Source organism: Hyposmocoma kahamanoa, unplaced genomic scaffold (genome assembly GCF_003589595.1).
Source record: "Hyposmocoma kahamanoa isolate Upper Pololo Valley unplaced genomic scaffold, ASM358959v1 93, whole genome shotgun sequence".
Taxonomy (NCBI): domain Eukaryota; kingdom Metazoa; phylum Arthropoda; class Insecta; order Lepidoptera; family Cosmopterigidae; genus Hyposmocoma; species Hyposmocoma kahamanoa.
In genome coordinates this window covers 244,434-271,456 of record NW_020654810.1, presented here as the reverse complement: position 1 = coordinate 271,456, position 27,023 = coordinate 244,434, and the positions used below count along the sequence as shown (strand labels likewise).

Here is a 27,023-nt window from a genome sequence, read left to right as displayed (position 1 = left end):
GCTAACAATTTATTGCTTAATGCCAAGAAGACAAAATATGTTAAATTTTAATTACCTAACGTAAAATCGACTAGTCCAAGCATAGAAATAAACGGAGAAAAGTTAGACCTTGTTAATAAAGCAGTCTTCTTGGGAGTGATCTTAGATAGTAAACTTCAATGGTTTCCACATATATTTTCCCTCGCCAGCAGATTAAGCTCCGCCGCATACGCAGTCCGCAGAATACATGAGCTTACCGATGTTAGTACTGCTAGACTAGTTTACTTTAGTTACTTCCATAGTATAATGTCCTACGGGATTCTCATGTGGGGTAAAGCGGCAGATATTCAAACCATATTTGTATTGCAAAAACGAGCGATTCGTTCTGTGTACCGTCTAGGCTCTCGGGTATCTCTCAGAGAAAAGTTTAAGGAGACTGGTATTATGTCTGTGGCATCACAGTACATTTACTCAAATATTTTATATGCCCGTAAAAATATACAAAATTTCAATAAGAAAGAAGATATCCATATTACTAAACTTAGAGCGAAGTCCAAACTCATGGTACCACGATTTCGTTTAACCAAGGTAAACAACTCTTTTATGGGGAACTGTATATGTTTTTACAATAAGATTCCGGAGCATATTGAGTTTATCATTTCCTAAGTTTAAAAACTAAATTAAAAATATTTTGATCGTAAAATCATATTACAAAATTGAAGACTACGTGTTAGATAAAGATGTATGGAAAGACGACATGGCTCCAGAATCCACACAAATTTGATTCAAAGTGTATTCCATAGCATTTAAGTTTATTTGAAAATAGCAATTCCTAGAGTTTCTTGCTCGTTCTTCTCAGGGAGGTCAGCGCAGTGAACAAGCAATAGCTTTTTACCTATGGAATAAATAATCTTTGACTTTGACTTTGACTTTGACTCCTCCTAGTGTTCGAGTATTTATCGCAATTAACATGTAGCGAGCACACAACACGTCGTCGGTGGCATAAGTACTTAATCACATTTGCAGTGAAGTTGCGTCACTCCCTCCTCGCACATGAACCATTTGCAATTATTGCTCATTAACCTTTAGAAGGTTAAAAAGTTAACAAAAGGGAAAATCGCCGCGTGGCACCGTACATGTGCTGATCTTTATGTGGTTGGTTTTCAATCAAATCAACAAAAACGAATTAAAATGTTTAATGTTTATGTTGTAATCTCTTTTCTGACAAAAATAAAAAAGCAGCCGAAAAAGAAAAATTCAGAAAAACCGCAGCACGATGAACAGATTACATCGACATTAATGTCGTTCAGTATGGCACAAGTCTTTTGTATGGCAACGATTGATGAAGTGTCACGTGTGGCATGTTGTATCCTATTACGCTTCCCAGATTCTCATGTGGATCTGTGTATAGTACGTATGTATCGCAGTTCCTAATGATATTCACCACAATATAACGCCACCACTCCACAATCGTCTCAAGCAATTACTATTCCTCATTCCTTATTTAATTAATGCAGAATCATATAAATCGACATTTTGCCAAATGACACCGAGTCAGTGACAGGAATAATATTTTATTATGCACTGTCGTGTTTCAATGTAACTTTTGTTATTAACTAATTTCTTAAAAATCTATTGTTTATTATTATTAACCATGTTTCGTTCAATTTAAGCAATCGGCGAAAAGTGAATAAAAAGTAAAACTGAAAGTTTGAAGCTCTGCTACCGAGCACCGCCGCGCGCCGTCACTCGCTGCGTAATGCTTTTCTGATGCGCTGCGATCGAAGGGCAAACTGCTTTCTTATTGTAGTTGTGATGTGAATATTATATAGGTGATAACTAAAAATATTGTTCAGATATAGCTATTAAAATTTGTCTTATATGTAATACGTACGTAACAGTGTTAATCAATGTGGTATATACGTGTGGCGCACTATAAGTTTCCGGAATGAATAAGAAAAAAATACTATAAATGGTCAGAAATGAACTTATTGTTTCTCAAAATATTTTCCGTTAGCGTTAATGCACTTTTTCATACGAATGAACCAATTTTGAAAAAATTTATGCCACTCCTCCGTGACAATCTCTGAAACATATTTTTCATACTCTTCGACAGCCTCTTCAGGTGATGAAAATCGTTGACCGCGTTCTTAATTTTTGGAAGTAAATAAAAGTCACAAGGGGTCGGGACTGTATGCTGGATGGCTCATAAGGTCAACGTTGTTCACCTTCAAAAATTCATTTGTCTGTCTGGCTGTGTGAGAACTGGCATTATCGTGGTGCAAGATGATACGGCGTTTACGGTTATTTTTACGGAGTTTGTCAATAACTTGCGACAAACAAATGGTCGTGTATCAATCACTATTCACGGTACAAGGATTCTCCAAAGCAACAGTAGCCACGTGTCCTGTTTTATTAAAAAAAGAAACTCCTGATCATCCGCTTATAAACATTTTGCACGCGCGCCACTTTGGTTGCTTTTGGCTCATCTCGATTGCTGCTTTGTTTTGGGATCGTAACTATATATCATATAAATATCATCATATCATATAAATCCATGTTTCGTCACCTATTACTATGTCCCACACTAAATTTGACGCCCCTTTGTTGAATCTGGTAAGCATGGCATTGCACCAAGTGACTCGATCTGTTTTTTGAACCTCAGTCAAATTGTGTGGGATCCACCGAGAGCACAGCTTTTTCACAACCAAGTGCTTGTGTGGTTTTGATTGTATTAGAGTCATGCCTATGCCTAGAGATGCCCGAGTCACATACCTGTCTATTTTGATCACACGGCGCACAGAATCGATGTTTTTGTTGTTCACAGCAGTGGACGGGCGACCATCACGAAATTTGTCACTGAGATTCACACGACCGCGTTTGAATTCTGCAAACTAGCTATAAATAGTCGTCTTGCATAGTGCTTCATGGCCAAAAGCAGTTTGAAGCCGAGCGACACTCCGCTAAGCTGTTAAATTACACTTAAAGTCATAGAAAATCATACTACGAAAATTTTCACGAGTTAAATCCATGGTGACGTAGACAACTAATTTCTAAAATGTTGCCACAATGTAAAAACGAGTGACAGTCAGATGAAACAAGCCGTATCCTACAGCCAAAGAGTTCCATTTTCAAATGTTCTCATTACTTTTTAAATATTGGTTACGTAAGTGGCCAGTTCCAGAAATTTATAGTGCACCCTATGTAGGTACCATAAACGCTACAAACTTGCTACCATCAATGCAATTTATAAGATATTCATATTTGCCATAATAGCGCTTCATTTTCATCATTATGATATTAAATAAAGAGGTCAATCGTCGAATCCGACTCGGCTAGGCAGCGTTCGGGAAATTATGCCATAATATTTTCTTAGCCAAAACACCACAGCATCTCAAGACAAGAGTCTTCGATCAGTGTGTGTTGACAGCGATGACTTACGGCACTGAGACGTGGTCGCTCACTATGGGCCTCATAAGAAGGCTCAAGGTCACTCAATGTAAAGAGCTGTGCTCGAAGTTTCATTGCGAGGTCGAATCAGTAATGAGGACATCTGCTAGGGAACCAGACAGTAACCTACATAGCCCAAAGAAATGCAAAACTTAAGTGGCAGTGGGCACGGCACATTGCCCGCACAGACGAACAGATGGCCGATGGGAATAGTTCTCGAGTGGCGACCGCGTACCGGAAGACGCGTTTCGGACAGACCACAAGGTGGACTGATAATCTGGTGAAGGCTGCGGGAATAAGCTGGATGCAAGCGGCGCAGGCCGGGTCGTTATGGGATTCTTTGGGGGCGGCCTATGTTCAGCAGTGGACGTCTTTTGGCTGAAATTATGATGACGATGACATTAGTACAAGCAACTTTAAGCATTACCAAATCTCTTTGAAAAATTTCTCGCTAATGTTTGAAACAATTGTACAAGATAAAAACTCGCCACGGAATCTTTTCAACAACGCTCTAAAACTAAATTATGCATAAGCTACGATCCTTACAGACTCAACAATATTTTGTAAAAATCCCGAAAGCCATTATAAAAACAATGTTCTTTGCATAATACAACACTAGCATATACCCCGTTTTAGTGCCTCTGATGCCGGGATATTAGATCAACAGAAGCTGTTTCGAGTATGTTAACTTAAAAAAATATACTTTTCTATTTTAGCTTCATTTAAGGAATCACTGATCTGTCAAATCGCTTATATGGAATTGTGTTAAGATCATTTAGTTATGTCGGACTCAAGATCGAGCAACTTCGGCCATAGACCTGGTCTTCGAAGTACCTCAAATCACTTTTCCGTTCCCCATCTTTGTTATAAATTAGCATAAAAGCCTATGTACATATGTCACCGAATGGAACAATGGAAATTCAAAGTAGAGAGTTACTACTATCAAGTAGTAAATATTTTTTCTTTCAAAACCTTAACCAATGGAAATTCGTCAATGACCTTTGAATACTCATATTTATATATAACAATAATAGTAAATTAACACAGAACTTTTACTTAAACGTAAAGAAAAGTAAATAAAACAATACAAGTGACAATGTTAAATCAAATAACAAACAAACCGAAGATGCATGGAAGTGGAGCTTGGTAGTAAGCACTAATAAAATAATAACTAGTGTAATGAAATAGCTATCCAAAATCATTCATAGTTCATTGTTCAACTGCGATCTTGAGAATATGTTCGGATCTGGGTTGTATTTTACAGCGGTTCTGTGAAGTATTCTATAATTTCGACGACTCAACTAGCCCAATGGTTAGCATAGTGGACGCATTATGAGTAGGTCCCGGTTCGTTTCCCATTCAGACGTATTTGGGAAATCAACTATCTATATTAATTATGGGCTGGATGTTCTGGATAGTGTCCCGAAGTGTATTCCATAACTCTGGTACTCTAGATATTAATTGGTGTGGTGGTCTAGCACATTACTATTATTAATTATATTCGTGAGATGTACTCTGTAGCAAAACTGTTGTAAGTGATTAAATAACATAAAATCTATTACTTCGTGATAAATGAACTCTCAAGTCATGTGATAAATTAAAGTTTATATTAAGATATGAATAGATCGTCATCCTATTTTCTTGAAACCGAATTTTAAAGGTCAGGTTTTTTTGTATGTAGGTAGGTGCACCTTTCTGTTACACCCTGTATTTAACCGTATTGCAGTCATTAAATACATAAGTTGAAAGAAGAGCCTAGAGCAAAAAGAACGCGTCACTTGGCTCCACGTGAGATCTTACAAATTCTTTAGATAAAGATTCGCGAGACTTGGCTTAACTTTATTACATTTCATGTTTTTGACGGAACAGATATTTAGATTCATATCTAACAACAATCTGCCGCCGATGGCGTTGTCTCTGGCAGATAAAATCTTGTATAACTATACTGTTTCAAATATTATTTACGGTGCTCCCTTTCCTCAGTGTTTCAAGTTGAATAAGTGCGATATTGGAGCGAGTGGCATGGTTATTTAACTCTTTCGTAATTTTATTGTCCTTGTCGTTTCTGAACTATTGTTGAACAAATTTTATTTTTTCCGATCTAAATCGCGTATATTTATTTTTTCGAACAAACCAAACATTTTGGGCCGTTTCCGGCTAACTGAGACAGTATAGTCATCAATCAGTTATGGCATCACCGGCGTCGCACACAAATTATTAAAGTTTATTTTAATCAAACAGAAGCCAAACAGTTCAGGTCAGTACAAACGGTACAACAATGGGTCAGCTGCTGGTGACGTCACCGTTGGCATCCCACAGGAATCGGCCTTGGCTAATACGCTATTCCTAGCATTCATCAACGATCTGCTATACTTTATATCAGGGGGCTGGTGGTGCTATTTGCGGACGATACAACCGTTGAAGTGTGCGCTAAAAACTATGAGGAGAGAATTTGGAAGGAACGGGATCTCTGCGAATGGACTCATTACTTAACACATCGAAATCGAACCTTATGTTATCCTCAGGAAGAAATTCTATAACACGGCCAATTACCACCTCTACAGTTCCATTGTGCAACACTTGTAAATTCTTGGGTTTCCCGTTAGGCTCAAATTTAAACTGGAAAGTACATTATAGAGTCTCTGTGTGAAAAACTTGGAAGTGCCACATAATTGGTTGGTACTTTGCATATTTTCATTCGTTAATGTCATACAGCTTCGCACTGAGGGGTCTCTCAACCGAGCCAAAACGAAACGTTTTGCACTCGGCTAAGACTCCTTTTATTGGATAATGAATTCTACAGTGGGAGTGTGAATTTTGTTTTCCTTGACTTCGTTGTATTTCGGTAGGTAGTAGGTATAATACTTTGTTTTGTATTCAATGTTATTGTTTGCGTTAGTGACGATCGTATTATCCCTCGACATTGTATATTTTGAATTGTAATATTATGACATTGATAATATGAAATAAATTATTCTATTCTATTCTATTCTATGTCTAATTTCAATGACCTCTTGCCATTAAAAAAACATCCTAATTACAATAGTGGTGACGCTATAATAAAAAAATTTAAAAACGACCTTCGATAGCTCGTGGGGAGCTGCGGGATAGATGAGCTCGCAAGTAAAAGGAAATGGAAGCCGTGCTACCACCAACCTTTATGTCCGAAACATTGTAAACCTCGTCTTCTTTCACAAACTTCACTTGCGGCCGATCACCAATAGCGCCACCATGTAAATTATTGCGTACGCGGCTCAATGCCGGGCGGAGAAGCGAGATATTTAATTTAATAAAATAATGCGATGTCGCGGATGCGGATTTTTCAATTTGAATGTAACGTCACACTTATTTTTAATTTTCACTGGCGATTTATGTGGCTTGGCGTAGCACGGATTAGGACGGGAAAGGTAAGGAGGTGCGAGCTCAGACAAACTATACCTGGCGTTACGAAATAGGGAAGATTTTTTTTTTTTGAGATTTCCTATGATGAAAAATTCGTAACAGACATAAGACTGGAGTAATGCTTTTTCATTTCCATTAAAATTAACAATTAATTTAATTTAATAAAAATTCATATGGTAGCGTAAATTGGAATGTTCTCTGGAAAATTTAAAAATAAGGTAATTCATTGATAACTTTTGTAGCTATTGTGAAAAACAGAGTGGTTTGCATTAATACCAACTGATTAGATGTAACTGGTTGAAGACTTTACCATCTTAGTCAGCAGTGGCCATGAATAAACAAATATACACGATTTGGATCGGAAATATTAGTTTCATTTCCAACGTGTAGTAATCGGGAAAAATCGAAGAACTTGCAATGCTACTAACATTAACTTGGTCTTTATAATTCATTAGATATATAGATTTCCAATAGCTGTGTCATTTTGAAACAAAATAATTATTTTGATGTTAAAAGAAAGACTTTCATAACATAAAACTAGCTGTGAATAGTGATCTACGAATGTGATCTAGAAGTTGGTTGAAAATACACGTTTTATTTTTTGAAACATAACATGATTTTGTGGCAGACAATCACAATAACCAAAATTAAACCCAAGGGCATCTACCCAAAACAACCAGACTAGAACCGATTTAGAAAAGTCCGTTTCCTAAATTGGTATAGGGAATCGGACCCGCAGCATTCGTCGTAGTCGTAAAAAAGACGAAGAAAAAAAATCATTTTTCTATTAACGTTTCTGTTCCATCATATGAAAATACCTGCAGGTTCCTAAATCGCTTTTGTTTATGTTATTTTATTTCTTACTTTATCCTCCAATCAACTTTTATTTGGTTGTAAAACGTACGCGCGCGGTATCTCAAAGGTTCGAGCTATAGATGTCATCGTACCGTATTCTTTACTCCATACACTTTGCCTTGCATTGGGTAAATCGATAGTATGAGCAGTTGCGGAGCCAAATTAATTTTCGTGACTCAAAAACGCGACGCCACGACCATCCACCAAAAAACGACTGAAAACTACTGCAAGCCATCCCAACTCATTTATGGTTTGTGAAATAATATCCGAGCACGAAAAATTTCCTCGTCTAAAAGAAATACAAAGCGTTTCAAGAATGTTAAAATAATATCCGTTAAAGCAACAATTTTCACTGAAAACAGACCAACAATTCGTTCTTTTTATTAAAAACAAAAATATAAAATTTATTTTAACAAGATAGATAACGGCGAAGGAACGAGCATCTGCATCTGATAGCTAGTGTTGGATCGGTGCACGCACTGTGAAAGTGATCCACATGGGGGTGTGCGTTTGCGTTTCCGGAAGGAATAAGAAAAAATAATATAAATGGTCAGAAATGAATTTATTGTTTCTCAAAATATTATCCGTTAGCGTTAATGCACTTTTTCATACATATGAACCAATTTTGAAAACATTTATGCCACTCCTCCGTGACAATCTCTGAAACATATTTTTCATACTCTTCGACAGCTTCAGGTGATGAAAATCGTTGACCGCGTAACTGGTTCTTAATTTTTGGAAATAAATAAAAGTCACAAGGTGCCAGGTCGGGACTGTACGCTGGATGACTCATAAGGTCAACGTTGTTCACCTTCAACAATTCATTTGTCTGTCTGGCCGTGTGAGAACTGGCATTATCGTGGTGCAAGGTGATACGGTGTGTACGGTTATTTTTACGGACTTTGTCAATAACTTCCGGCAAACAAATAGTCGTGTACCTATTACTGTTCACGGTACAACGATTCTCCAAAGCAATAGTAACCACATGTCCAGTTTTATTAAAAAAAGAAGCAATCATCCGCTTCGAGGCACTTTGCACGCGCGGCACTTTGCACGCGCGCCACTTTGGTTGGTTTCGGCTCATCTCGAAAGACCCATATGCTCGATTGCTGCTTTGTTTTAAGATCGTAACAATAAATCCATGTTTCGTCACCTGTTACTATGCCCCACACCAAATTTGACGCCCCATTGTTGAATCTGGAGAGCATGGCATTGCACCAAGTGACGCGATCCGTTTTTTGAGTCTCAGTCAAATTGTGTGAGATCCACGGAGAGCACAGCTTTTTCACACCCAAATGTTTGTGTAGTATTGATTGTATCTGACTCATGCCTATGCCTAAAGATGCCCGAATCTCATGGTATGTCACATGCCTGTCTGTTTTGATCATACGGCGCACGGCATCGATGTTTTTGTTGTTCACAGCAGTGGACGGGTGATCATCACGAAATTCGTCACTGAGATTCACACGACCACGTTTGAATTCTGCAAACCAGCTATAAATAGTCGTCTTGCATGGTGCTTCATCGCCAAAAGCAGTTTGAAGCCGAGCGAGGCTCCGCTGATGTTAATTTACACTTAAAGTCGTAGAAAATCATACCACGAAAATTTTCACGAGTTAAATCCATGGTGATGTAGACAACCAATTTCTAAAATGACGCCACAATGTAAAAACAAGTGACAGTCAGATGAAACAAACTGTATTCTACAGCCAAAGAGTTCCATTTTCAAATGCTGTAATAACTTTTTAAATATTGTTTATGCAAGTGGCCAGTTCCGGAAACTTATAGTACGCCCTATATATTGATCTAGTTTATTCAAGCTAAGACGAATGGCGGCAATGATATTGGTATATAGAAAATATTGGCAAGTTTATAGTAACAAATATGGATTATTTCTTTGTAACACTTTTCGATTTTTTAACGTTATTCAATACAAAAAGCAAATCTTCTTTATCGCTGGACAAAAAACTTAGCGATGATCTAACAGGCTCGATATTTAAGTCAACTAATCATACATTTTAGATGATGATTTGAAAGTGAGTGAGTTTGTGACAGTACAACCCAGATATCTTTATACAACATTTTTACATTTCCTGACAAATTACCCTCTAGATTTAGATTTTAGAGTTTTTGCCGTTATTCGAATAATGATTATTTATCAACAAAGATTTGAGAACATACACAAAATCACAACGAGATTTTCATCTAGGTACTACTGAATTTGAAAAAAAATATGAAACCTAATATATTTTGATAGATTTAAGGATAGGTATATTATAAATACATTTAGTGGGCACAGATATACGAGTATATACCATCATTAGCTATTATTGTCATCAAGTGTTTCGAGAATGCCGGGCTCCCGCACCGCGCTTCTCGCCTCTAATTCTCGCGTCGTGATTAGAGGCCAGCGTCCTTTGCGCCCACCGCTGATGACAAAGAGGGTTCGTTTCCCATTTTCCGTTGCATACTCGTGCTATACAAGATTTCATTTGTCACCGCGTACGCTGTGTGTGTCTCACCAGCATATGTTTTTGAACGTATACCACTTTACACAACAGAATTGTTTTCCTGTGTACGCTCTACTTATAATAACATAAACATTTACCTTACTTCTCTCAAGCACTTTCATAACAGATTTACTAGGATAATGTCGAATATAAACATCGTAGGCGCCTGTCACGAAAATGTGTTTGCTGGCAATTTCCCACTCAGACTGTTTGTGACGTTAACCTAACCGTAGCCTGGTGGCGTAATGCGCTCCTGAGATGCAGAATGTTGAGTACCTTAGTTAGTTTACTTTTACACCAAACTGAAAGTGTTTGTGTGATTTTTTGGTACTGAAAAATTTGTTTTAATATAAAACAGACAAACGCTTGGCTACGATGACTAAACGAGGATGTTACGCGTTTGTCTAGTAAATGCCTATTCATTCCAGCCTTGAATAGCCCTAACTTGTAGCTTTTGAGAAACCCAGACACCGGTAGTACACGACCACTACGGAATACATTCCGATCCTTTCCCTTCGTGCAAATCGATGGTAAGTCTATGACTATAAGACATAAGGACGGACTGTTCCAGTTCCCGGCTTCCTAGTCGAAAAGACCCAAAGAGGTGAGGGTGGAGTTGAATTGTAAACTGCCTGGGCGTATTCTCATAAATACCTATATACCGTACATTATAATGGCGACAAAAATCTACCAATATTCGCATTGCCTGGGCGTATTCTCCGAAAATACCTATATACCGTACATTGACAAACATCTACCAATATTCGCATATGACCGTTATACGAATACATTACCGTTTATAACATTGGCTAAGATCTTACGAATTATTTTCTTTTTAATTTGTATTAAATTTATATTTTATTAAATTTATATTTTATATTTATCTCATATTGTTTAAATCGTATCAAGTCGTGAATTTTATCAATGGACAGTTGTCATTTATCATATATATTTTATACATTATGGATAATTTTGTTATTACTGTGATTCCATCATGACAACTTCAATCGAGTGAATTGGTATGATATTTTTAACAAGTTTAATAAAAACTCACAATGGTATTACCGTAAAGTCGTGATATTCTTAAAAAAAAGTTGCAACTGTTTAGGCGAACTCTACCAGTGTCGGATAATTTGCCCCGGCTACACGGAAGCCTAATCTTTGAAAGTAATTGGGGCAATAAGCGTCATCACAGGCATGTCCCAGCAGCAGTAATTTACCCCTAGAACCCAATAAGGTGCTTCCGATTCTGATTATTTTCGCACGTTTCATTTCAAAACGAAATTACGGCATTTACTAGAATAGTATCAATCAACGAAGAGACTTCGTTAAAGATATTCTTATTGGTGATGTTTGGCTGAAAAGTTTTGAATTATATTAAAAAAACGAATGTAGAGGAAGCTTCAATAACGATATAGTCAAAAGTAGGCTCAGCTTTATATCTCAGATTCAGTTATATGCCGCTCCAAAATGGAAAACTGGTTTCTTTTGACGAAACAGTCACCAATTTTTTTATCATATGTAAATCATCCACCACCCGAGCTACAGAGGAACATTTTAATTATGTGACATCGGCGCCGGCGTTAAAGAGACATCAGCGGTAATTTTTAGCAAACAACGAGAACAAGCGAAACCTAAAGATTATTATGCTTCTAAAGACCAGTGCGGGCGGCGGCATCTCTACAAGGCCCGCTAATAGTGGAGTACTCGAAAATTAATATATTAATAGCTAGCACATATTTACAAACATTTATTTTTTACCAGTCATCGTTAGTCTATGTGTAACTTCATTTATTCACTGGTCGTAAAAAATAAAAAAAAATCCATTTGCATATCCAACAGGGGCCCCCTTTCGCTCTCCGTCCGAAACAATTATTGTCAAATATGTAATAATCGATCAAATTCAAAGAGAATGCCAAGTATGAACGTTTCATTCGCATCGTGCCTCAGGTTACGTGAACAGCTTCAATGTTGAATGAATTACAAAGTTATGTACGGATATTGCATTTAAAATCGTCGTCAAAATATAATTATTTGAAAGTACATATGAAACCGTTTTACATGTAAATAATAAAAGATTTTAATAATGAGAAAAATGAAGAGTTCAATGAAAATGGAACACAAATAAGAATATTAACTTACTTTGCGAAGTTCTGCCAACTCGTAGCCCCGCAAAATTTTAAATAAGTTCGAATTATATTTTTGTAACTGTTAAAATGATTTCAAATCGGTGGAAACACAATTAAAATTATCCCTATCTACGTAGTAGTTCCTCAGTGAAAAGTGTACACATTTCCATATGCACGAACACTTTCGAATAAAGTTTGGAGCGGAAAGCGATAAACACGCATGAGTAGCTCGAGCGCCGGGCGCACACTGAGCACTCGGAGGCGAGACCGAGCGAATGGGCCGGCGCGGCGTAGCGAGTTGGCTAACTGTACAAAAGCGTAGAGGTAGCGTGTAACCACCTACGGCACGCCGCCAACTAACGACCTACAGTCTCACTTTTGGGTTTTTAACTATATTCTATTCGTCATTCTCAATAATGGCATTTATCGTTTAAATTTCGACATGAGCAATCTTTGGCTTTTGCTAGAGGTGTAAATTTTATGTACAGTTGATTGTTTTGTTGGTTATAATGGAAAGTTATTTTGTCTTACTTAATTGGTGCTTAAATTTGATGTAATTGTAATCTTAGTTTCTTTTTAACGATGCATTTAATAGAAGTATCTACATGTGGGTTCCGCAGCTTAGCTGGCTGAAAGAATAGAGAGCAATAAGTACCAGAACCTCGGCTCCGACTATCTATTTATACTAGATAGATACTTATAATATTTGTATAGTATAATACTCAATAATCTGAGCCAAAATACATATTTTGTTTTTTGTGTTCTATATCGTGACGTGCTGTGGCAGAAGAGCAGCGAGGGTCACGCGTTCGCATAGTCTTCAGATGTCGATTCCATTGCAATTGTAATTTCGATTTGTATTTTTTTCTTTTATTATATTATTTTGTGTAATTGTTTATGGCTTAGTGGATGACGTCAGTTTGTGCTACGTTAGCGTGCCAGCTGCACAGTCGCCGCCACAGGCGCAGAAACCCCAACCTCTAACTTTACGTCTACTCAATGAATAACTAATGATGATTGTGAAATGACTAATTGTATTCTTCACATATATATCTTCCTACCCTTGCATTATAGTTTATCTGTTTAACTATTTAATTTTAAAAAGTTTATTTTATTAATTGACACATAGAATACGAGATCATTTACTTCGTCGATAGTAAAATATTATTCTTAATAACTTTCGAGTAGAACTAAGGCCAAGTTTTTCTCAGTTATTGCATCAATCGTGTTGGTTTCAATACATTGAATTGTGTGCATAGTGAGTCAGTAAAAAGAGCAGAGCAGTGGAAGCTAAAATGGTCAGTGAGTCACGTGCAAATTTATTCATTTGTCATTAAAATAATCTCAGTACAGAGTACTAAAAAAACCGTCCTCAAAAGTACGTGGGATTACATCTATTTGCCAAGTTTTATTGCAATCGGTTATCGGAAAGTGCGCAAACCCGGATTCATCCCCTAGTTCGCCACTATACGGGATTTGACACAGGAGATAATACAAATCGGTTCATAATAATAATAATTCAATAATGTATTGCAAAACCATAATGTACATAATGAGATGTTACAAATGTAGTGAGACCAGTATTATGGGCCCTGTCGGGCACGCAACATAGGAGCTAGGAGAGAGGAAGCGCAATTTTATAGTAGTATTTTATATATAGTAAGTATTCTATTCTTATTTATCATAGGTACTACATACTATATTATATTGTTATAAAATTTAATTTAAAAACAACCTTAATATTTATCATCATTTTGCGTGGCCTCTGAATGTATTATCTATTAAATATTCGTTATAGTGTAATAACATTTTTCGGATAGAAATAGTTTTAATTTTTTTATGAAAATGTTGTCATTGTTTTCATTTTTTATATTTTCAGGTAGTTTATTATAAATTTTAATAGAAGAACTGTAGGTACTAGAGGAGTTAATTTTTAATCGTGAAGTCGGCAATACTAATTTATTTTTTAAGTCGTAAAGAGTACTTACATGGGATATCTTCTCGTTTTTTATAAATTTTTTTATTTTTCCTGACAAATTTACTGATTTCCAGAATATATAAACTGGATAGGGTTAATATTTTATATTTAAGAAAATATGGTCTACAGCTATCAGTCTGGTCAATATTGGCTATTATTCTAATTAACTTCTTTTGAAGGCTGAATAGAGAGGCTGCATCCGTGCTGTTACCCCACAGAATGATGCCGTAACTGAGCCAAGCGTGCGCGTAGGCATAGTAGGTTGTTATTGCCGTCTCTATGTTTGTTGTCTTTTTTACTTCGCGCAGTGCGTATGAAAATCCTGCTACCTTAGACTTTACTCTATGAATGTGCGATTTGCAATTTAAGTGGGTGTCTATATTTAAACTGAGCAATCTAAATTCCTTAACTGATTCTAAAATTGTACCATTGTAATCGAATTTTAAGTTTAATGAAGTTTTTTGGTGGGGATGGAAGGGCATTATTTTAGATTTAGAGAAATTAATTTTGAGATTATGATCATTTAACCAGTCTGTAGTTTTAGTCAGAAGGACATGAAGTTTGTCATATATATCAGTGTCGTTTTGACATGATGTAAGCAAAGATACATCCGTAGGAAGGTCATTGATGTATATCAAAAATAAAAGACATCCAACAACACTTCCTTGAGGAATCGATGCATTTACTTTTTTACAATCGGACCGCATGCAAGAAATATTTTTAGTAGTGGTATCAAAGTATTCGATCTCAACAAATTGCTGCCCATCCTTTAAATATGAAGCAAGCCAGGCGTGAGCAGAGCCTCGAATACCTATCCCGTATAGCTTACCTAATAGTATATTATGGAGGACCCTATCATATGCTTTCGTCATATCTAATAAGATACCTACACCGTATTTCTTCCTATCCAATATTTTGACCACCTTGTTTACATACTTATATACTGCTAAAGCTGTAGAGCGATTTCTTCTAAAGCCGTTCTGACAGTCATCAAATATTTGGTATTTTTCACAAAATTTACTACCGCGACTGCAAATGGCCTTTTCAAAAATCTTAGATGCAGTCGGCAAAAGGGCGATTGAACGATAGTTGTTTGGATCGGTTTTTCCGTCTTTTTTGTAAATATATAAATACCATAAAACCGATAGTGTTTTATAGTATTTATATATTTACAAAAACTGCCTCCTTATAACTGCCTCCGTAGGCCGAACGGTTACCATGCCGGACTGCCACGCAGAGGTCCCAGGTTCGATTCCCGGGCCGGGAGAAATGTTTGTATGGCCTACATTTATTTCTCTCGTGAGTTTGGGTGTAATTTGTGGTTGTCTATATGTGTGTCCATGGCACCCGCGACACAGGGTTTCCCTAGTGCGGGGCTATGTTGAGTGTGTGCGTTATGTTGAGTGTGTGCGTTATAGTTGAGATGGAAAAGTGCCTTCGTTAAATGATTGGTTTATTAATAAAGTGAACGGTAATGTTAATTCGTCGGCGCATTCTCTGATTAAGTTAGGTGGGAGTTCGTCTATGCCGTGGCTTTTTTTATTTTTAAGACTTTTAATAATTTTATTCTCACTACTCAAAGTATATTGAGAGAAAAACGCCTTGAGTTGGAGAATAACAAAATAAACCATTAAAAGAATTGCTCCTGATAATAATATTTAGGCGCTATTTATAAAAATGAATCTTCAGGCGTGAACAGCCACCCTTAGAGGTGGACGATTTTCTTGTCTTTCGAAAAACCACAGAATCAAAAACTCAGAATGCGATAGAATTTACGTATGTTGTAAATTATACCACACTTTTGGTTTGTGTGCAAATCACAGACTTCTACATCATCTCTTTCTAACTCTAGCGTGATTTCCATTGATAATGTTCCTGCTTACTCCGCACTCATATTAAACCAAAACAAACGACCGATTATTCAATTTGTGTTAGAAAATAGAAACATGCGTGTGTCGTCCATAATTTACGGAACAATTCATTACAAGCGGGCAAAGGAGGAACCGCCGCGCCGATGGCTCATGCATAATGCGCGCCGTGGTTTATGGCCACCGACGTTACCTTCGTCACGCCTCAAAACAAAACAAGCAGTTATCGATATGTGTAAAAGAAAGAACATTTCCATATGTTATATTTCCATACTTTTGTATATTTGTAAATAACTTAGCTACTTTGATTGAGCGCAGTGAGTGTAACTGACTCACATGCTTAAAATTAATACATCTGTAACGAAAACAGATATCCTAGCGCCTCAAATAGAATATCAGGAACATAACAAGCTGCTGCACTTCAATTGGCAACAGAGCAGACGGTTTCATAACTCGTAATGTACTGCACGCTGTTCAATCGCATGTGCGGGGCGAAGCTCTCCCACGTGTCGTCGGCGACGTTTATTTAGACAAATTGAAAAGAAGCACACGGCACTCTCTCCTCGACGGGCGGTTGGCATGATCGACGGCTGACAGCCGCCTCGCAGCCGGTGAATCAGTCTTGTTATACAGAGCAATAGATATCTCGTATTCATCATCTTCCAATATCACAGCTTAACTGCCCCTTATAATCAAAAATCTAAATTGCAATTAAAGAAAAAGTAAATACAAATTAATAAACACGCATACAAGACACATTGCCCTCGCTGATGTTCTGCCATAGCTCGTAATAGTTAAGAACACAAAAATTATTGAAAACACATACGCCTGAGTAAAAGCAATAATAATTAAAATTCCAAATTCTCAAATAACCATTGTGAGCGCTTCCGTACGAATGTCGGTAACGATTAAGACATTGCTTGTCTTACAGGAGGCAGGTCATTCATTCATTCATTCAGGTTCATTCCAAGAAACAGACAACAATGAATGTACAACATAAACTATTTATTGGTCACTTGCAACACGCTTAAGACAAAACAGTAATTAGCGGAAGCCGATGCGGAGTTCTACAAGGCACTTCAGTGGGCTGTGTTTAGAGGTGAGCCAAAAGTTAGAAAATTACTATTAAAGAAATTTGGAAAATTATAGTTGATGTTTATTATTGTGAGACGTAAATAATGTACACATTTAGTGTTATATTAGCTGTAAATTGATTTCATATCTTTTCAGGCGGAGGTCACGATCTGACACTGTGTTGTCGATGGATATTGAGCGTGCCTTCGAAGAATATAAACCTTGAAAATATGTATATTTATTTCCAAATGTACAGAAGTAAAATTGCACAAGTTTGCGAAATCGCAGAATTACTACCTCAAATACCTCCACTTTAATATCCTCCAATGATGATATTTCATATTTATTGCATTTTATCGTCACCTCTCCAACGAAAGTCAGAGTTATTTTTCCCGTCACGTTATATCCGTAGGTGCCAGTCTTATTAAAATCTTATTTGGGAAAATACAGTTTCTTCTTTTATTATTCCCATCGTTAAAAAAATCTTATCTTATTTTATATTATTTAAGACCTCACATCCGTTATGAATAAAATGTAAGTAGACAATCTGAAAAGCTCCGGTGGTTTAAGTTTAATGTTCCAAAGCTTGCGAAGGTTCAGTTGAAACGTTTTGAGCGGACCGTCTGTTGAGTACTTCGTCCGGTCGGCGGAACAAATCGTTATACGAAAATAACTCGTTTTCATTTTGTCATTGAATTTAAAAATGTATATTTAAATAAACGTTAAAAGTGATCTCTCTGTCAACTATCCCAACTAGCTTTAGCCCGTGACTCCTTTCACGTTTCAGTTCTCTTTGGTTAAGAATAATACTATTCTCATTTTGTTTTTCATCCCATGCATATTAATAAATAATTCTAATAAAAAAAGTCTAATAAATCCAGAAATGGGCAGTACATCTGGTATTGTAATTTATATATTAATTAATATATTAATTTATATTTTTATGTTGTAACAAATACCCGGAGCTCTTCAACGCTGCGACGTGTGATGGTTCCGTTCGCTGCTTTATCTTGTCTCAACCTTCTCTTAGCCTCTGTCGGCTTTCTGCCGTCACCGATCGGTATTTGTCCAGCTGTCTGTACGTATAGACATCTGTATGTCTATGCGGAATGTCGTGCTCTGTCGCGGCGACATTTCCACTCAACTTGTTTCCTATTTTGTAGATTTCTGATGTCACGAAAAAAGATCTCATGATAAGGCATTTTTCGTAATATCAAGTTTTTTTAACGTTGTATATAAAAAAATCACTTAAAGTCAAAGTCTAATAATGTTGGCGAAATCGTTTTGAAAAACGACGGATCCATACATTGAGAAAACTTGAACTTGAACTTTATTCCATATGTAAACAAAGTGCACTTCGTCATATCGTCATACTGATTAAACTCCACTGCTCATTCGTAAGGCAGATTCTCCTGAGAGTAATGAGCAAGAAATTTCAGGGGTTGCTCTTTGTAAATAAACATTTGAATACATATATCATAGCAATATTTAATTAGAGACTACCTGCAAGAGCTAAACGGGTCACTACCATGGATTTTTGTAATCCAGGCACTTTTTTTAATACAATAAAAATTAGAATCATTATCATCTAAATTTATTGTTTTATTTTGATTTACAAAACCAAGTTCTTGGTGAAAACCCCTTTATCAATATTCGTTTTTTAAACATTTGTGTCTAATCTCCACGGCTCTAGCTGTTTTATATATACACGAAAATTATAATTATGATATTAAAAGTTACCTTTTTCTGGCGTAATGTGTTATAAATTTTATTTTAACACGTTGAACTTGAATCCATATGCATTTGTGAGTACTGATCGTATGGCAGTTATTATACACGTCCAAAATGAAACAAATCACTTCTAATTAAAGGCACAAGTTTTTTAATATCATTATAAACAGAGCAATCTGCAATAACACTGCCAAACGATGTTTGCAGCTTTTTGATTTTGTTTTTTATGATTTTAATTTTAATATATAACTCCTTAAATATTTGAACTTATTATTCACCAAGTTGCCAACACGCTATCACGTTGAGGAAATTGATGCAATTTGTAACAAATCACGGAACCCAATACGTTTCAAAGTGACAAATGATAAAATTAGCTTTTATTCAGTTGTGTTCAGAATGTGTGAAGTTAAATGCAATTATTGACAAACCACACTATTGACATTGCAATATATTTCTACGAAAAATTACATTATCAAAATTAGAACACATAACAAAAAATGTATGAGCAATCAAATTTATAAATTTTTCGGATGCATTTTTCTCAAAACACGAATTTCTGACTGAGCGCTCGCGGACGGTACTGGACACCTATGTACAATTATCTACTCAAATGGTGTGCCACATTTGCCATCCAAACGCGTTATATTTGATCACACGTTTGGAGGTGTGTAGATAAATTATAAGAAAACATGCTTTATAACTCTATAAAATCACATTATATCCGATTTACAAGAATCTTCGTACGTTACGTCAGTTAATAGCATTAATTATTCCACACGCAAACTTTTATTCCGTAGTAATTACGCGGAATTAATACATAGGATGCACTATAAGTTTCCGGAACTGGAAACTTACATAAACAATACTTAAAAAGTAATTACAACATTTGAAAATGGAACTCTTTGGCTGTGGAATACAGTTTATTTCATCTGGCTGTCACTTGTTGTTACATTGTGGCGTCATTTTAGAAATTGGTTGTCTACATCACCATGGATTTAACTCGTGAACATTTTCGTAGTATGACTTTCTACGACTTTAAGTGAAATTTAGTGAATAGCGATTGGTACACGACCATTTGTTTGTCGCAAGTTATTGACAAACTCCGTAAAAATAACCGTAAACGCCGTATCATCTTGCACCACGATAATGCCAGTTCTCACACAGCCAGACAGACAAATTAATTTTTGAAGGTGAACAACGTTGACCTTATGAGCCATCCCGCCTACAGTCCCGATCTTGCACCTTGTGACTTTTATTTATTTGCAAAAATTAAGAACCAGTTACGCGGTCAACGATTTTCGTCACCTGAAGAGGCTGTCGAAGAGTATGAAAAATATGTTTCAGATATTGTCACGGAGGAGTGGCATAAATGTTTTCAAAATTGGTTCATTCGTATGAAATAGTGCATTAACGCTAACGGACAATATTTTGAAAAACAAATACAAAAAAAATACAAAATAATTTATTTTACAAATGAACTTGTGCAGGTACATTACAATTTAACAATAAATTCATTTCTGACCACTAGTATAGTATTTTTTTCTTATTCATTCCGGAAACTTACAGTGCACCCCACTTATTTACGGAGCTTCTCGAAAAGGAAAAAATGCATTAACACTTACCTAAGTGTAAGTATATGTTTTCCTTTATGAGACATGCCTATGTTTCCATCAAACATTTATTAAAAAATTGTTTATTCATTTATTTATTTATTTATTTATTTATTTATTAGATGTACAAAACAGTCTACATTCAGTGGTACTGTAGTTAACAAAAACAATTTAAGTTTAAAACTAGAGTGAAGACCTAACACATGTACATACAGCATGATTATCAAAAATCGTGTCAGCATGATCATCAAAAAGTGAGAAGTAAATAAAATAAAATAAAATTGAATATAAAAAAAAACTAAACAAAACAAAACTTAACATTAGTGGAACCAGAAAACAAACACGTTGATCTATAAACATATAAATAAAAGTAATATATGCATGTATATATATAAATAAAGAGACAAAAAAAAAAAAATTAAAGTTACAAAACTAATGAGATTAAAATTACAAAACTAATGAGAAGACAAGGCGAAGTGATTTCGGAGACTATTCCGAAGTTTATTTTGGTTACCGTCGAAAACATCGATGAGACCTCCAGACTCTGACGTTACCAAGTCATTATAGGTACGGCACATCCTTGTTAAGGGATTATAAAAAGATGTATTATTTTTGTAAACCTGTAACATGAAAGTTTTGTGCGGACGACGTGGATTCTGCTTAGTGCTAAAATTAATGTGAGTTAGAAGAGTAGGAGAAACAAGTTTATTGTGAATTAATTTATGCAAGTGAAGAATATCCTGTGTTTTACGCCTAGTCTGTAGCATGGAGACCCTAAACCTTGCAAGTCTTTCCTCATAGTTTACAAGCTTACGACCCAGTCCGCATCTAAAGCTGAGAATTTTGAGGGCTTTGTTCTGTACTTGTTCTATACGATTACAGTGAACTTCGTAGTATGGCGACCATATAACACAACCGTATTCCAGCGTACTTCTAACTAAAGTATTGAAAAGACTTATAAAGGTTGAGGGCCTCTGGAAATCTTTCGTAGCTCGTGTGATGAACCCTAAGGTTTTGTATGCCTTTAATACAATGTAGTCATAGTGCTCCCTGAAAGTGAGCTTCTTATCGAAGTATACACCCAGGTCCTTTGCCACTGACTTACGTTGGAGAGTTTGGCCGTTAATTGTATAGTCAAAGTGTACTGTACTACGTTTATTAGTGAAACTCATCACAAAGCACTTGTCAACATTCAAGTGCATGTAATTATTTTTACACCAATCTGCTATCAAGATTGCATCATTCTGCAGAGTAACACAGTCATCAATTTCGTTAATGTTTGAGAACACCTTAAGGTCGTCAGCGTACAGTAAACACGGGCACTTCAGTCTACTGGTAAGGTCGTTGATAAAAATAATAAAGAACAAAGGTCCCAAGTGAGAACCTTGAGGGACGCCTGATTTAATTGATACCGGAGTTGATTTGAAACCCTTTATTGTGACCAGCTGGCTGCGGTTCATTAGGTATGATTGAACCCAACGCAATAAATTTCCGTGTATACCATACCATGAAAGTTTCTGACACAGCAAACTATGGTTTACCTTGTCAAAGGCCTTCCGGAAATCAGTATATATCGAGTCCACCTGTCCACGCGTTGCAAAAGCCGAGCAAAGGTAATTTTTGTATTCCAGTAAATTTGACACAATTGATTTGCCCTTTACAAAACCATGCTGCTGCTCGGAGAGGGACGACTTCACTTGATTAAACAAATGATCATACACAACAGACTCAAAAACCTTGGCCACACATGATAACAAACTAATAGGTCTATAATTTTCACACCTCGATGGATCTCCGGACTTATATATGGGGACTACATGTGCCAATTTCCAACTAGATGGGAACATTCCAGTGTTCAGTGACAATTTAAATATGATATGCAAGGGAACACAGATCTGGGATGCACATTCCTTATGAAATTTATGTGGTATACCATCTGGTCCCATTAACTTATTAAAACATATACCGTAAGCTTTAAAAACAAAATACTTTTGCTTACATGCAAATAACTTACACCAGTTCCAAATTTGATACGCTAGATTTGTTTTACATGTCAGTTTGCTAATGCTGTCATAAAAGATATCATCAAAAATTTAGCAACGCAAGGTCATCTCATGATGAAAATAGCGCTACGGCAACAAAAGTCGTTAAAAACCAAAAACAAACATCTACTAATACCATCTCGATGAATAAAGCACGTGTGATTGATTCTTGAAACAGAGAGTGAGCAAAACGGGGGCGCGCGGCGAGGTGTTCACGAGACCGAACAAGTTTACTAAATAATAACTTTTATACGTAGGTAATTCATGACCGTAATTAGTAAATTAGAGTTATGTGACATGCATACATAGAGATTCGAACCGTCGAATTTTTAATAATTCCCTCTTTTCGCTAATCTTTACGTATTGCCAGAATGTATTCCAGGGAAGTACTGCCACCTTGCCTATTTCTGCCGCCAAGCAATACTGCTTCCATTACTGCGTTCTGGCTTGAAAGGGTAAAGGTGCTTATGAAACTACAGGCACATGCAACTCACTTAAGTCTCAGGGCGACAGGCGCAGTGGCAATGCCCCTAACAAAACTTTGCGATTTAAAGCTCTGAGTGGCACTGCAACTGTTATGGACAGACGTGTCACTTACCAACAGGCGCACGACTTGTTCGTCCCGTCACTTGGCATTATAAAAAAGCGATCGATCGCTCGGCCGCCGTTAATGCCTTAAATAAGAGTAAGTGCTCCATCGACCTGTCGCTCGTACAAAACGACAAATTGAATGCCTCGTGGGAGCCATAGGCTCCAGACTTTATGTTGCGAAACCACTATTTACGTACTACGTATACTTTACCAATTTCATTATGGTTAGCAACATTTTCTCTGTGAAACTGCCCAGCAGTAAGTGCTCCAATAAAAGAGAACCGCTCGCAATCGGACACCCTTTCACAGCTTTTATGAAGCAAATACAGTCGACCGTAACTCCGCTGCGAAATCGTAAGTTATCTCCAGCTGGCCGCTAACATGAGCAACTCAGAGTTGTGAGTGGCAGAGTGGTCATCAATGACAATGTTGTTCAAATAAACTGACATTATCGCGACGCGCAACCTAGCTCTCCCAATAGACGACCAATCTTAAAATGGTTGTTTCAAAAAATCTCCGTTTTCAGCCGTTGAACGGATTTTGTTACAACACTTTGTACTAAGAATACCTACCTCACAATAGATGCGATGTTTTTTGCCTACAAACAAGTTGCAAAAACTTATTATCTCGGTGTAATTTAGGACTTCTAAGAAGAGCTGCGCGTAGATGCGACCGCAGTATTTTAAACTTTTTATCGGCCGACTGACGTGGGGCCCCCCAGTCGCGGCGCTGATTAAATTGTTACACAGCCGCTGCGGCCACTTTGTCTATATACTGGGAACACAGAATGGAACTTCTTAATATAAAGTAAGTCGAGGAACATTGCGAAAAAGATAGTCAAGCGTGCATGAAAAAATTGTCTTATTGAATTCACATCGAAGGTAGAGAGAGAGGAAGTATTGAGTATGTAAAACGTCCACCGGGAGGTGGGAGAGTATGATTAAATGGAATGAATAACGCATGCGAAACAAAGCGCTTCAACGCGAATTTTCACTTATTCAAAACAATGGCGGCGGCTGCCCGTCACCGTCAGACGCCGCGGGGATCGCACTCAACCCCTCTACTCCAGGTACCAACCTAACCTAACCTTAACCTAGCTGGAATCACCTTCCCAGGGAAGCAACCCGAGAACAAAATCTAAACTCGAAATGTGTAAAACTAAACATAAATCGTAATCGTAACGTACGTAAATCTCTACATACTCGCGAAACAACGTACAAATACCTACCTACAATGGAGATGCGCGTTCGCTTTACCCTGTCGTACAATAATCGCACTTATTCACGAGAGAGTACATTATATTACCTTCCTTGTTCCACTCGCATCGTGAACGCGACGAAGGAGAACGCTCGGGTGCACGTTGGAGGCCAAATAACTGGCTCAGTACCAGTTGCCAAAGGTGTAATCATCTCGCCGCTTTGCCGCCGTTGAAACGATGCAACATGAGGGACCGACGACCAGACGCCGATGCGATCCGTTTGAATATTCTGAAAATACTTTTGAAAACGTTTCTTGAAATATTGAATTGAACAGAACGAACATACTCCAAACAGATTCATGCTAAATGCTAAGTAATAAAAAAAACTTGCAATGAATAGCCTCCGCGCTTATTAAACACCGTGTCTCCTAAGCACGACTCCGCTCGCGCGAGTAGATCGCTCGATAAAACCTCCCACACGTGTATTGAGTCAATTCACATCGCGCCTGTAAACTCGTTTGCGTTCATTAACTTTAAAACGACATTCGTAAAAGGATCATCTCAATGCGTTTTGATTTAATGGCTTCATAAAATTACTTCCAACAATATATTTTCGCTACCATCCGCGTTGCACGTTCAAACTCGTGCCCAAAGCTAAAACAATTATTTATACCGATCCATTGCTGGTCACGCGATTTGCATCATATCATCACGCATATCTCCCACCGGGATAAGCAGAGACAATGAACCTCCGCTTCCTACCCTTCTGGTAGTTCTCTTTCGCCTCGTCCACTCGCGTTATGGACATCGCTAATCTTATCGAGATATTTTATCACATTCGCTCTATAAATTTGTGCCATCAATCTACTTATTGCAAATTTCATGATTTAATTTTTGACGCTGATAAATATGATGTCTAAATACCCTGTCGAAAATATCTTTTCGCTCATTTAATTATATCTAAATTGTGTAAACATAATTTTCACTGTTTACAAATTTATTATTATACAAATAGGGAATGGCCCTATTTGTATAATAATAAATTTGTAAACAGTTCAACTCTAAACTTAGGTTTGTATCAAGTAGTAATATTTTATTGTGTAGTGTGTACTATGGCTTGGACTGGAATATTGTTATTTTGATATATTTGTTTTTGAGCTCTCATGTAAGTGACAATTTTTTTTAATGAGATAAAGTGTCGTTGAAAATAAATCGAAACGTTGCGCCTTCTCGCAAAACATCGCGCCGTCGACATCTCGCCGGATAACAATAGTCGCGGTGATATGTGCGAACCTCTCTAAGCCCACCGGCAGAGCCCTCGTAAAGTGCTACAAATGCTTCTGTGTACGACTCGGCAAACCTATCAACGGTGAAATATCAACAATGTATATCAAATTGAATACCACTATTATCCACCGTTGATAACATGGCACGAGTTACTCAATGAATTCTCAATAAATCTTTGACGTTTCAATAACTACACATTGCAATAAACTCAAGTGAAATTTGCGTTGGTACCTATACGAAAGAGTATATACCACCAGTGAGAGCTTTGCGCGTGTGACACCACTGCCATTAACCGGTAGACAATCGTTAGTCGTAACTTTACTCAACGCTTTCGTCTCTTCCCTCGATGTCCATTCCGTAATTGCCAAGTATCGCTACCGTGTTTGTAAAATAAGAGGCTAACATATTATTAACACATGCTATTCAAACCCATAGTCAATGAAATTTCAATATCGAAAAGGCCGCAAGGGAAGCCCAAGAAATGTGTTCTGACAGGAGATGGATTGCATTATTTAATCCTCGCTACCGCCGCCGCCGAGTCCCCGCCCTCGCCACAATGCCGCCGCCTGCCCTGTGGCCAGCATTGTCATATTTTGCTAAATTGCCTTAAGATTGGACACGACCTCATACAATAAACGAACTACTATACCTACACAGAACATGGGGTGCAATAAAAAATCAGATACTGAAAAGTACACATCCAATGTACTAAAAGATATTTCAAATTTTCTTGCATTTACACTTATCAGCTGAATGCGTTATGCTTTTTATATTCTGCATATTCGAAGTAATTTATAATTTTACGTTTTTACGTAATTACTTTAGCGAAGACACTTCTGTTCTCATAAGCAAATACATTTGAAACATTGTTTTATTTCTTAATTTCGTTAAATAACATCGGCCTAGTCATGAGTGAAAATAGCGAACTCGTGAAATCCTTTGCCGGGGACACTATCAACTCGTGCGACGGGACCGTGGCCGGCGAAGTTCCCCGATAAGTATTGTCGAAGACAAATAATTACCGTTGCTACTCGACCTTAGATTCCCATCGACAATGAATCAAGAAGCAATAATTTTATTTAGATATTAAATGAGATGGATGTGTATAATAGGCTTATGTCCGACCTATTTTATTATTTACATATAATACCGTTCACACTCTACCGCAAACGCAACAATGTGTTACGTTCATTAATCACATGAAAGTAGTACCGTACTGTAAAGCATCTACAGTTTATTTGACACGAACGACAGTGTCACACACATAATGTAAACAAAACCGCATATCTGAGCCAATAATAGGCTATAATAAAAATACG

At 37.0% G+C, this 27,023-nt stretch overlaps 1 protein-coding gene across 4 annotated transcripts in view; it reads right to left on the bottom strand.

The window, feature by feature from the left end:
• LOC113237598 (somatostatin receptor type 5) overlaps positions 1-27,023 on the bottom strand; it is a 275,719-nt gene that overhangs the window by 147,268 nt on the left and 101,428 nt on the right. For 3 of the 4 annotated variants that reach the window (XM_026474174.1, XM_026474171.1, XM_026474172.1), the window contains exon 1: positions 12,339-12,563. The exons of the other annotated variant lie outside the window; for it this stretch is intronic. The gene's annotated coding sequence lies outside the window, so the exon portion shown is untranslated. Of the gene's footprint in view, positions 1-12,338; positions 12,564-27,023 lie in introns of those variants that run through there. 4 annotated transcript variants of the gene reach the window in all.